Genomic DNA, 10545 nt, shown 5'->3' with positions numbered 1-10545 from the left:
GTTAGGGACCAAGTTCACAGTCTCTCGGTTAAAGTTAAGAAGGGATCTTGGCATAAATGGCCTGCCTTTAACGTAAGATGGCCACCAGAGGGAATATTTGACTTGGACATGATATGTATGAGCTGTTAAAGGTATTGTTTTCCAACAGGGACTGGGGAGATACCCCGACCAGCAACCGTATATCATTGTGTGGTTCAGTCCTCCGTCATGAGTCCGGCCATGAGTTCAGACACTTGAGCTCCCTGGAAGACCAGGCTCCAGAGTCCTGGCTCTGCAAGGCCCTCAGAACCCAAATAGTGAAGAGCCCTCGCGAGTGGCTTCAACTACCTCTGGCACTCAGGAGCCTTCCCTAGTGGCTCCTAAAAAGATTTACCCTGACACTCAGTCAGACCTCCTCCCCAACCCCACCTCACTTGCCTCCACCACAGACAGCGGTGGCCTCAGCACCCCTGGGGAAATCTCGCTGGCCCCGCCCATAGGAGTACCTCCTGAGAATGCCTCAATCCTTCTGCTGAGTGTCTTCCCCCAGAAGCAGCTCTTGCAAACACCCAAATCCCTCCACTGTGGGCCTATGGCCCTCCCAGTTGCAGAACATCACTGATGCTGGGTTCCCCTTAGACTGTCCCGACTGGGACAACACTTCCAAAGGTAGGGGGAGACTGCATGTCTAACTACCAGCTTCTAGTGACAGGGTTTCTAAAGGGCAGCATGGAAGCCCACCAATTTGACTAGGAATTAAAGCAGGAGGAGTAAGAAAAATGTGAAAATAAGAAAAAAAAAGAGACAGAATCAGAATTTGATATGGATCTTGGCTGCAATAATAGGTAGAAACTCCTATATAGAGCCAAAGAAAAAAGCAGGACAGGCAGGACACCTGGACAACCCCCCCCCCCCCCCCCCCCCCCCGCCAGAGACTGCTTGAAAAAGATCTCTGCACATACTGCAAAGGGGAAAAAAAGAGAAAAAGAAAAAGGACACTGGGCTCTCAAATGCCTGCATGGCCCACTATCAGAGTTTGCTCCTAAATAAAAAATAACTTTTGCAGCCCCTGCCTCCTCCAACTGGGGGTCTGGTGCTCCTGCCAGTCTCCCTGAAACATGCCCCTGCCGCCAGTTAATGAGCAGGGAAGAATTCGCACCGTCCCTCCCATCCTTAACCAGCCACCCTGCTTCCTGAAACCACCGAAGAGACCATCCTCCATTCCTGCCAAGATATCCTGGATGACACGCCTCTACCTGCTGTGAAAGATCATTTGGGCTAACAGTCTGCCTGAGAGATCCTCAGCTTAGAGAGCAGAATTAATAACATTGACTCAAGCCTTACGACTGGCTAAGGGGCAGAAGGTCAACATCTACACAGAAAGCAGGTATGCCTTCACCATAGCCCACGTCAATGGCGTCATCTACAAAGAGGGCTGCTCACCTCTGGTAAAAAAAAAGATGTTAAAAACAGAACTGAGATCTTAGCACTCCTAGAGCCTATCTACCTGCCAGACAAAGTGGCCATTATGCACTGCCCAGGTCACCAGCGTACCAATGACCAGGTGGCTAGAGGAAACCAGCGGGCAGATGCTGAGGCCAAGAAAGGGGTCTAAGGATTAAATATTCTGATAATGATAGCTGATCCAGATACTGGGAGACCTGGCCCCTTTAAATACACTCCTGAAGACTACAAGAGAATGCTAGGTGCAGGATACCAGGCAGAATCACTGTATGGAATAAGGGGGACCGGAACTGGGAAATATATCTTACCCCAGCTTAAAGCTGAAAAATATCTTGATCAGCTACACTGCTTAACCCATCTAAGATCTAAAACGATGCAAGAACTGGGAAAACAGTCTCCTTACCATATACTGGGACTCTCTGAAATGACTGAAAACATTTTTAAGACTTGTAATGCCTGCCAACTCGTCAATGCCTCCTCTTCCAGGGCCCTTAAGGGGGCCTGCTTGAGAGGCCAGAGACCTGGTGAGCATTGGTAAACAGATTTCACTGAAATTAAACCTGCCAGATATGGTAACAAGTATCTTTTAGTGTTTATAAATACCTTCTCTGGATGGACTGAGGCTTTCCCTTGTAAAAAGAAACAGCTCAAATAGTGGCCAAGAAGATAATAGAAGAAAAATTACCATGGTTTGGTCTACCTAAGGTAATTAGGTCAGACAACAGACCCACTTTTGTTGCCCAGGTAAGTCAGGGATTGGCCAAGATACTTGTGGTAAAATAAAAATTATATTGTGCTTACAGACCCCAAAGCTCAGGACAAGTAAAAAAATAAATAGAACCGTAAAAGAGACCTTGACCAAATTGTCAATTGAGACTGGCATAATAGACTGGACAATCCTCCTTCCCTATGCCCTTTTCTGAGCTGGAAATACTCTGGAGAAATTTTAGCTCACACCATTTGAGCTTCTGTATGGCAGCCCCCCTCTGGCTGCTGCACTCAGTGCTTTCCTAATAGATGAGTCTTTTTACTCCACCACCCTCCTTGCCAGGTTAAAGGCTCTCGATCGTGTCCAGAGACAAGCCTGGTGACCTCCAAGTGCCACACCAGTTCCAGGAAGGAGAGGCAGTGTATGAGAGATGACATTGCGCCAGAAGGCCTGAACCTAGGTGGAAAGGACCTTACATCGTCCTCCTAACCACTCCTATGGCTGTCAGAGTGGATGGCTTCTCATCCTGGATACATGCCCCTCATGTTCAGAAGGCTCCCTTGTTGGCAGACGAATAGTCAGTAAAAAAGACCCCAGATCCCCTCAGGCTTCGCATACATCATGCTTCCCCTTGTCCTGGTGACTCTGCTCCTGATAAGTGAGGCATTCACCTCATAGACCCCAAAAGCTGACCTGGCAAATTAGCTCCCAACCCGGCGATATAATATAAAATATGACCAAAATTGCTCCTCCAGGTACTTGGTGGCCTGACATGGTTTTTGACCTTTACTTACTAATGACTAGACTAAATTTGTGAAATATACCTGAGCACAGTTCTAACCAATTACCAGTACTCTCCAAGGCCACACACCTTCAATCGTAAGTTCTGCGGATGGTCTCCTCATACCCAATCCAGATTAACCCTGTCGTCAGTCTCAGGACAGGGCCTGTGCATTAAAAAAGTCCCAGCAGATAAAAGTCACCTCTGCAGCAGCAACCTAGATGTAGATCACTCAGACAGCAGCAAATACCTGTTTCCACCAACAAATGGGTAGTGGGCTTGCAGAACTGGCTTAACCCCTTGTGTGCACTTTGATGTCTTACAAAATAATTCCTGTGTGCTGGTCCAATAAACCCTCCCTCCCCCCTCCTCCCCGGCTCCTATACTATACTGACTCCTCCTTTCTAAATGAAATAAAAGGTAAAAACCGTGTAAAAAGAGAACTGGTAACCATGACCCTAGCAGTCCTTCTGGGGCTTGGTGTAGCAGCAGGTATAGGGACTGGAACCACAGTGTTAGGACTGTTAGCATCCAAAGCCGGTGGCGACTCATGGGCGGGTCTCAGAGACCTGTTGCCAGAGCAACAGCAGCCATATTCCCAGAATCCATTGGGCTCACCTCCCACCTTTACCTACGGCTACTACGTCAGAACCCATATATATATATATGGGGAACATTCCTCCATCTCTCTCTCCCTCCTCTCTTTCTGAGCTACTGCCCCCCTCTCCCTCTCAATTAAACCTCTTACACATGGAACTGTTTGGGCCTAGTGTGTGGTATGTTCTGACGTGACCTGCCTAACATATCATTTGGTGCTGACACCCGGGAATTAGTGATTGCGTCAGTCAACACCAGCTGCCCTGCCCTGCAGTGGGGTGGGTAGAGGTCACAACCGTGTGGATTGGTTGTAGCACCGACAACCTCGACTGCCGTGACTACATGAGTTCGAGGCCCCCTCAGCTGGTGGCTACGATAATCACAGGCTTTCACCACGGAAGCTGCCGCTGCTTGCTGAAGACACTACCAAAAAAAAAAGCAAAAAGAAAGGCTGGACACAAAGGGAAGGGATCATGGAGAAGCCAGAAGGTGGCTGCGCTTCCAGCTGGCCCCTCCTGGTCCCTGAGCCCCAGTAAAACACAGCCCCCTTCTCCTTCCTTTGAGGCCTCTGAGAGTAAGTCCTTTCTTTGTTGCAAGTTGCAGCCGGAGCCAGAGCCCCATGCACCGTGGGACATACGAACTTCTACCTTGTGAGCTGTGTCCCGCCTGGACTATCAGGTGGGGTTAGCCTCTGCTCAGGTCCACACCTACCCATTCAGTTTCATGTTTTCTATTTACCAGTCTGCTATAATTCTCACACAAACACCGGCATATTAATTGGTAGGATCAGCCAAGGAGAGGACCTCTAGCTTCCTAGATATGGCCTGCCCAGCTTTCTCTGAGAATCACTGGGTTTACAGTCAAGTCTCCCAGTTGACATATGTCTTAGGACTTCTGCCATTGGTTGCCCCTCCCTCTAAAGCAACTCTCGTTCCCCAATTTTTCCGGGCTCTTGCAGCCGAAAACTCCTTGGATTCAGGGTGGGTTGCTTTCCACAGCAGGCCGCTGGGGTCTGCTGGGTAGCCACTAGGGGCTTCTCGTGATGACTTGAACCACTAGCTTTGGCTGTTACTTCATGGTTCTTAGACTGTTCTCAGGACGCTGGTAGGAATAGTCCAACTACCCGCCAATGGGTGTCAGAATGTCTTCGACCATACCTGGGTTCCAGGCACCCCACTGGGATGTCTCCTGGAAAATCTCAAATCTTTAAAGCTAATGCCTGACTTGAAGGCATCAATATTAATATACCTCTGCAATAAGATCTGGATTAAATATCAACTAGATGGAAGTTCAAAATGGCCACTTAATGGCACCCTAGATCCAACTATTTTAAGAGATATTAATACATACTGCCAGCGAACTCATAAATAGAAAGAGGTTCCCTATCTTCAAGCATTTATCTATCTCCATTCCAATCCCTCCTTGTGCTCTTCTTGTTCCCCAACCCAACTTCTTTTAGCCATGAAATCTATACAGTGTCTGCTAGATGACACTACAATGCTAGATCCAGCTAATGAACCACCCCCTTTTCGCCGCAGATCTGTCTCCATGCCACCAAAAAACCCAAACTGCTGCCTCAGTTTCTTTTCCTTGCCAAGATACCCCAGAGCCTGCTATCTCTACCTCTCCAGATCCCTCCCCTTCTTCTGTGCTAGCTGTGGGCCGCTCCAAATGCCCCACATTGACAGTTACCTTCACTCCTGTCACCCGCTCTAAGGCTACAGCCAAACCTAAGTCCTTCCTCCCCAGAGATACCTGACCCAGCAATGGTCCTACCTCTAAGGGAAGTTGCTAGAGTAGATGGTCTTGTCAGAGTACATGTTCCATTCTCACTTAGTGAACTTTCCCAAATAGAAAACAGGCTGGGGTCCTATACTTCTAACATTTCCAAGTTTATTAAAGAGTTCCAGTATATCACTCAGTCTTACAACTTGATTTTCCATGATGTTCATATGATTCTTACTAAGATTCTTACTTCCTGAGGAACACAGATGAGTCTGGGAAGAGGCAAGAGTGCATGCAGATGGAATTCATCAAACAGACGGTATATACCCAATTGGCTCTGAGGTAGTGCCAGACCAGGATCACCAGTGGAATTACAATTCTGTAGGTGGCATTTTAGCCAGGGAGAGGTTCATTACATGCCTTCTGGCCAGTCTTAGAAAAGCGGCCTTAAAGCCAGTAAATTTTGAAAAACTCTAAGACGTTGTGCAGGACAAGCAGGAGAATCTATCTCAATTTTTAAAATGCCTTATGAAGGCTTTATTACAGCATACCAATGGACCCTGAAAACCTAGAAGGTAAGCAACTTCTGATGACCTATTTCTTTTCCCAGAGCTACCCCGATATAAGAGCTAAACTTAAAAAAACTGGAGAGAGGACCCCTAACTCCACAAGCAGAAGTCTTAGCGCTGGCCTTCAAAGTGTACCATGGGAGAGATGATAAAATAAACAAAAATACCATGGTGAAGGTACTGTATGGTGATGGTAAAGGCTGCCTGACCAGCCCCAGCCACTACCCCAGACTAATGGTCTCCTAAGACTTAGAGACCATCAGTTACCTGCTACAAATGTGGTAAACGAGGTCATTGGGCAAAAGCCTGCCCTAACTTCTGCAAGCCAAGAGGGCCTTGCCCTAGGTGCCATCAAGAGGGACATTGGGCTGTTGATTGCCCTCATGTTACGCAGAATAGGGGGACATCACTCTCAGATAACCCTCCACCTGATCTCCTAGGCTTGGCTATGGCCAACTGAGGAGGCCCAAGCTCCTCTGGCCCGACCACTGCCATCACTAGCAGGGAGCCCCAGGTAGATATCTTGGTGTTTGGGTGGCCCATCTCCTTCCTCTTGGACACTGGAGCCACTTACTCGGTCCTGAAGGAGTTTGGGGGACCCACTTCTTCTCATTTTCCTATTACTTCCCTCTCCAGACCCCACCACTTATTTGAATTTTTAGGGGTGTACCTCTCACCCATTCCTTTTTGGTAGTGCCAACATGTCCTGTGCCCTTATTGGGAAGGGATCTTCTAGCTAGGCTGGTAGCCTCTATTTCCTTTGCTCCCCACATTCGCCTAAACCCAGGCTCTCTAGCAGTTCCTCTGCTCCTTCTCCTAGCCAGGTAACCTACTAACACTACCATGTTATTTCCTTTACCAGCTTCTCAGGTAGATCCCCGAGTCTGGGATGTCCAGAACCCCTCTGTTGCTAAACACCATTCTCCTGTTCTCATCCAATTACTGGTCTCTACCAAGTATATAACTCACGCTCAAAACCCTCAATCTCTATAGCCTACTCCTGAGAACTTAAGTTTCTTAAAATCTATCACTGCTTTTTACAAAGTCTGTCAGAAGTCTGACCCCAACTCAAGGTATTGTAGCACCCCTTTTCCTACCCATCAGACTAGAAGTTCCCTTCCTGGAACTGACTGGCAACTTGACTTTACCCACACGCCCACTGTCAGGCATGCCAAGTACCTCCTGGTCTTTGTGGACACCTTCTTGGGGTGGGTAGAGGCATTTCCCACAACTAACAAAAGGGCTCAGACTGTCTCTGATCTCCTCCTCCAAGAGATCATCCCCCAGTTTGGTGTCCCAGCCTCTCTCCAATCAGACAATGGTTCTGAATTTACTTCCCAAGTCTCTCAAATCCTATCTAAGGCCCTAGATATCCCCTGGCATTTTCACATTCCTTACCACCCTCAATTTTCTGGTAAGGTAGAAAGAACGAATCGCTCTATAAAAACCACTTTTGTTAAGCTGTCACAAGAACTTCACCTTGACTGGGTAACTCCTACTTCTGGCTCTTTCAGGTTACGAGCTCTCCCAAAGCAACCTCTCCTCATCTCTCCCTTCGAACTTATGTATGGATGTCCAGTCCTAACTCCTGGTCTTTCACCTAAATGCTCTCTCCTCCCAGACCATCTACTTACTCCATTACTTTGCCATCTCCATTCTCTCCTATGGAACTTTGCTGACCACCATCTACCTCGGCCATACACTGTCTTCTGTCCAATACCTATCAACATTAGAGACCAAGTCCTTCTATCCCAGGTCATTAGCCCTCACCTCTCTCTCTCTCAAATGGCAGGGCCCTTTTAAAGTAATTCTTGTGACCCCTACAGCTGGTAAACTCAAGGGACTCTCTCATTGGGTCCATCTGTCTCACCTCAAACCTTTCATTCCTCCACCTAAAAATGACTCTTCTTCATACACATCAATCCTAACAGGACCATGCTTTGTTAAGCTCCAAAGGACAACGAGACTGCCCACCTTGTCCCCAATCCCAGAAAATGAGACTCCACTCGGGCAGCCGAGCCCTACCTCACTGGATTAAACATGGGTTTCTCATCCTCCTCCTGCTGTTCATTTCTATCCAGGGAAGCCCTTATATCTGGAGATTCGAGGTTCAAGAAACCCCCACAAATAACAAACAGTCTTTCCAAATAGGGTCAGGAAACTTCTCCATAGCCAGATACCAGGAACCAATCCAAATTGCTATCATCCCGGTATCTGTAATTCCATCTAAATATTATGATCTCTATACTTGCTTTCTCTTTGACCAGACAGAAGATTATTGTCGAAAATGGCCAGACGAATATGGGGGCTTCCCATATTGGTCTTGTCAAATACATATGCTAGGATCACGGATCAATCATTTCTTCTATCAACATCACAAGACACTCTTTTTCTACATACAAGACCCATGGGACTTCAGGTGGGAGACAGGAGTTGTTGGTAAGCTCTATTGTAGAAATCAGCCCGGGGCCCCAGTAAGTATCATCCATATTTAGAGAAAATATGTCTCAATTGCCCAACCCCTGGTTATCAGAAAAGCAGAGAGATAATCAAACATTCCTCTGAGGTCCTTATCTCTTTGACATCACCTCTCATAAATGGCACTAACTTGTCATTTCGCCTTTTACTTCAGACCTTGACGTCGGCATACCAACTCCTTAATGTCACCAGACCTGGACGCTTTAAGGATTGCTGGTTATGTGTACCCCCTGGAACTAACTCACAATTGTCACTTACAGCATCTCTGGTGATAATGCCAAGTAACGTTACTTCACCCTTTGTCAGCTGCCCTGGCGCCATGACTCCATACCTTACCTCTGTCCCTCTCTATGGCATGGCAACCTGTTTTAAGGCCTCTGGGACTCATTCAGTGGGAACACTGAGCTCTCTAGACTGCAATAGAACCATAACCTTTGATGTATCATCTCTGCCACAATGCCCTACAATCCAAAACATGTCAATTCTTTGTGGCACTCAGGCATATCATTGCCTACCTGCTAGTTGGTCAGGAGTTTGCACATTAGTACTTCTTTTCCCTGAACTGGGAGTAATCCAGGGAAATGAGCCCCTATCAGTCCTAGTTGTAGATATGATAGCTGCCCAACATAAGAGGGCAGTTCAAGTTGTGTCACTTTTGGTGGCTACGGGAATAGCCATAGGTGTTGGTACTGGAGTTGCAGGGATAAAAACTTCCATGATCCAATATAATACATTCACTTCTCAGTTTCAAAGTGATTTTCAAAAAATGTCTGAAACTGTGCTTACTATCTAAAAACAGATCGATTCTTTGGCAGCTGTGGTGCTTCAGAACAGACAGGGACTAGATATCCTGACAGCTAAAGAAGGTGGTCTTTGCTTGTTCCTCCAAGAAGAATGCTGCGTCTACATCAACCAATCTGTGATACTCCTGTTACAGGATCACCAGCCACTGCCCACAGCTACTGTCCACAGAGGAACCTGATGCGAACGTTTACCAAGTGGACCCTGATGGTGAAAGCCAGCTACCCCCCATTGACAATGCCCCTAGACAGCAGGAAGTAGCTTAAGAGACACGATGCCCTTGCTCCCTTTTCATCATCGGCTTCCCCTTCCCTTTTTCTTTCCTTCTTAAAGGGAGGTATGTTAGCATCCAAAGCCTGTGGTGACTCATGGGTGGGTCTCAGAGACCTGTTGCCAGAGCAATAGCCACCATATTCCCAGAATCTACTGGGCTCACCTCCCACCTTTACCTGCAGCTATTACGTCAGAACCCATATATATATATATATATATATATATACATATATATATATATATATATACACACACACACACGGGGAACATTCCTCCATCTTGCTCTCTCTCTCTCCCTCCTCTCTTTCCACGCTACTGCCCCTCTCTCCCTCTCAATTAAACCTCTTACATGTGGCACTGTTTGGGCCTAGTGTGTGGTATATCCTGACGCGACCCACCATTCTAACACATCAAGTACAGCAATCTCTCTATTATAGTAGACTTAGGCAAGCTATAGATGCTGATTTGATATTGTCAGAAGATTCTATTGCTAAATTGAGAGACTCACTCACCTCCCTATCCAAAGTTGTGTTACAAAATAAAAGAGACCTAGATCTGTTGTTCCTAAAAGAAGGGGGGTTATGTGCTGCCTTAAAAAATGTTTCATACAGACCACTCCGGTGTAGTTATAGATAATCTAAATAAATTAAAGAAAAAAAAAAGGTCTAAATGCCAGACAGAAAAACAAGAGAGAGCCACCAAAGTTGGTTCAAATCATGGGTCAATAACTTGCCCTGGTTCACTACCCTAATATTCTCCCTGATGGGCCCTTTAATAATACTGTTCCTTTTGCTGACCTTTAGACATTGCATCTTGTACAAGCTGGTAAGATTTATCAGAGAAAAATTAGTACGGTTCAAGTGCTCATACTTCATCAACAATAGCCTTAAAGAGATCAGAGTCAGATGTTCTAGGATTAGAACTAGTTCCAATAGAAGAGGAGGGAATGTAAGATTAGGTTTTCAAACTGTAATGTGGGAACTTAGCCGTTGGTTGAACTCAGTGGGAGACCAGCTCCCAGAACCCAAAAGCAAGGAGACCAGGACGACCTGGCAGAGAGAAGGCAACAAATGACTGCCAGGTGGCTAACCTGCCCCTGAACCCTATCGAGAGCCAGCACCAATCAAAAACCACTCTGTACCTTCCCCTTACCCCAGTCTTCCCTTTTG

Source organism: Mastomys coucha, unplaced genomic scaffold (assembly GCF_008632895.1).
Source record: "Mastomys coucha isolate ucsf_1 unplaced genomic scaffold, UCSF_Mcou_1 pScaffold6, whole genome shotgun sequence".
NCBI classification, from domain to species: Eukaryota; Metazoa; Chordata; class Mammalia; order Rodentia; family Muridae; genus Mastomys; species Mastomys coucha.
Note: the sequence above shows the minus strand (reverse complement) of the source record.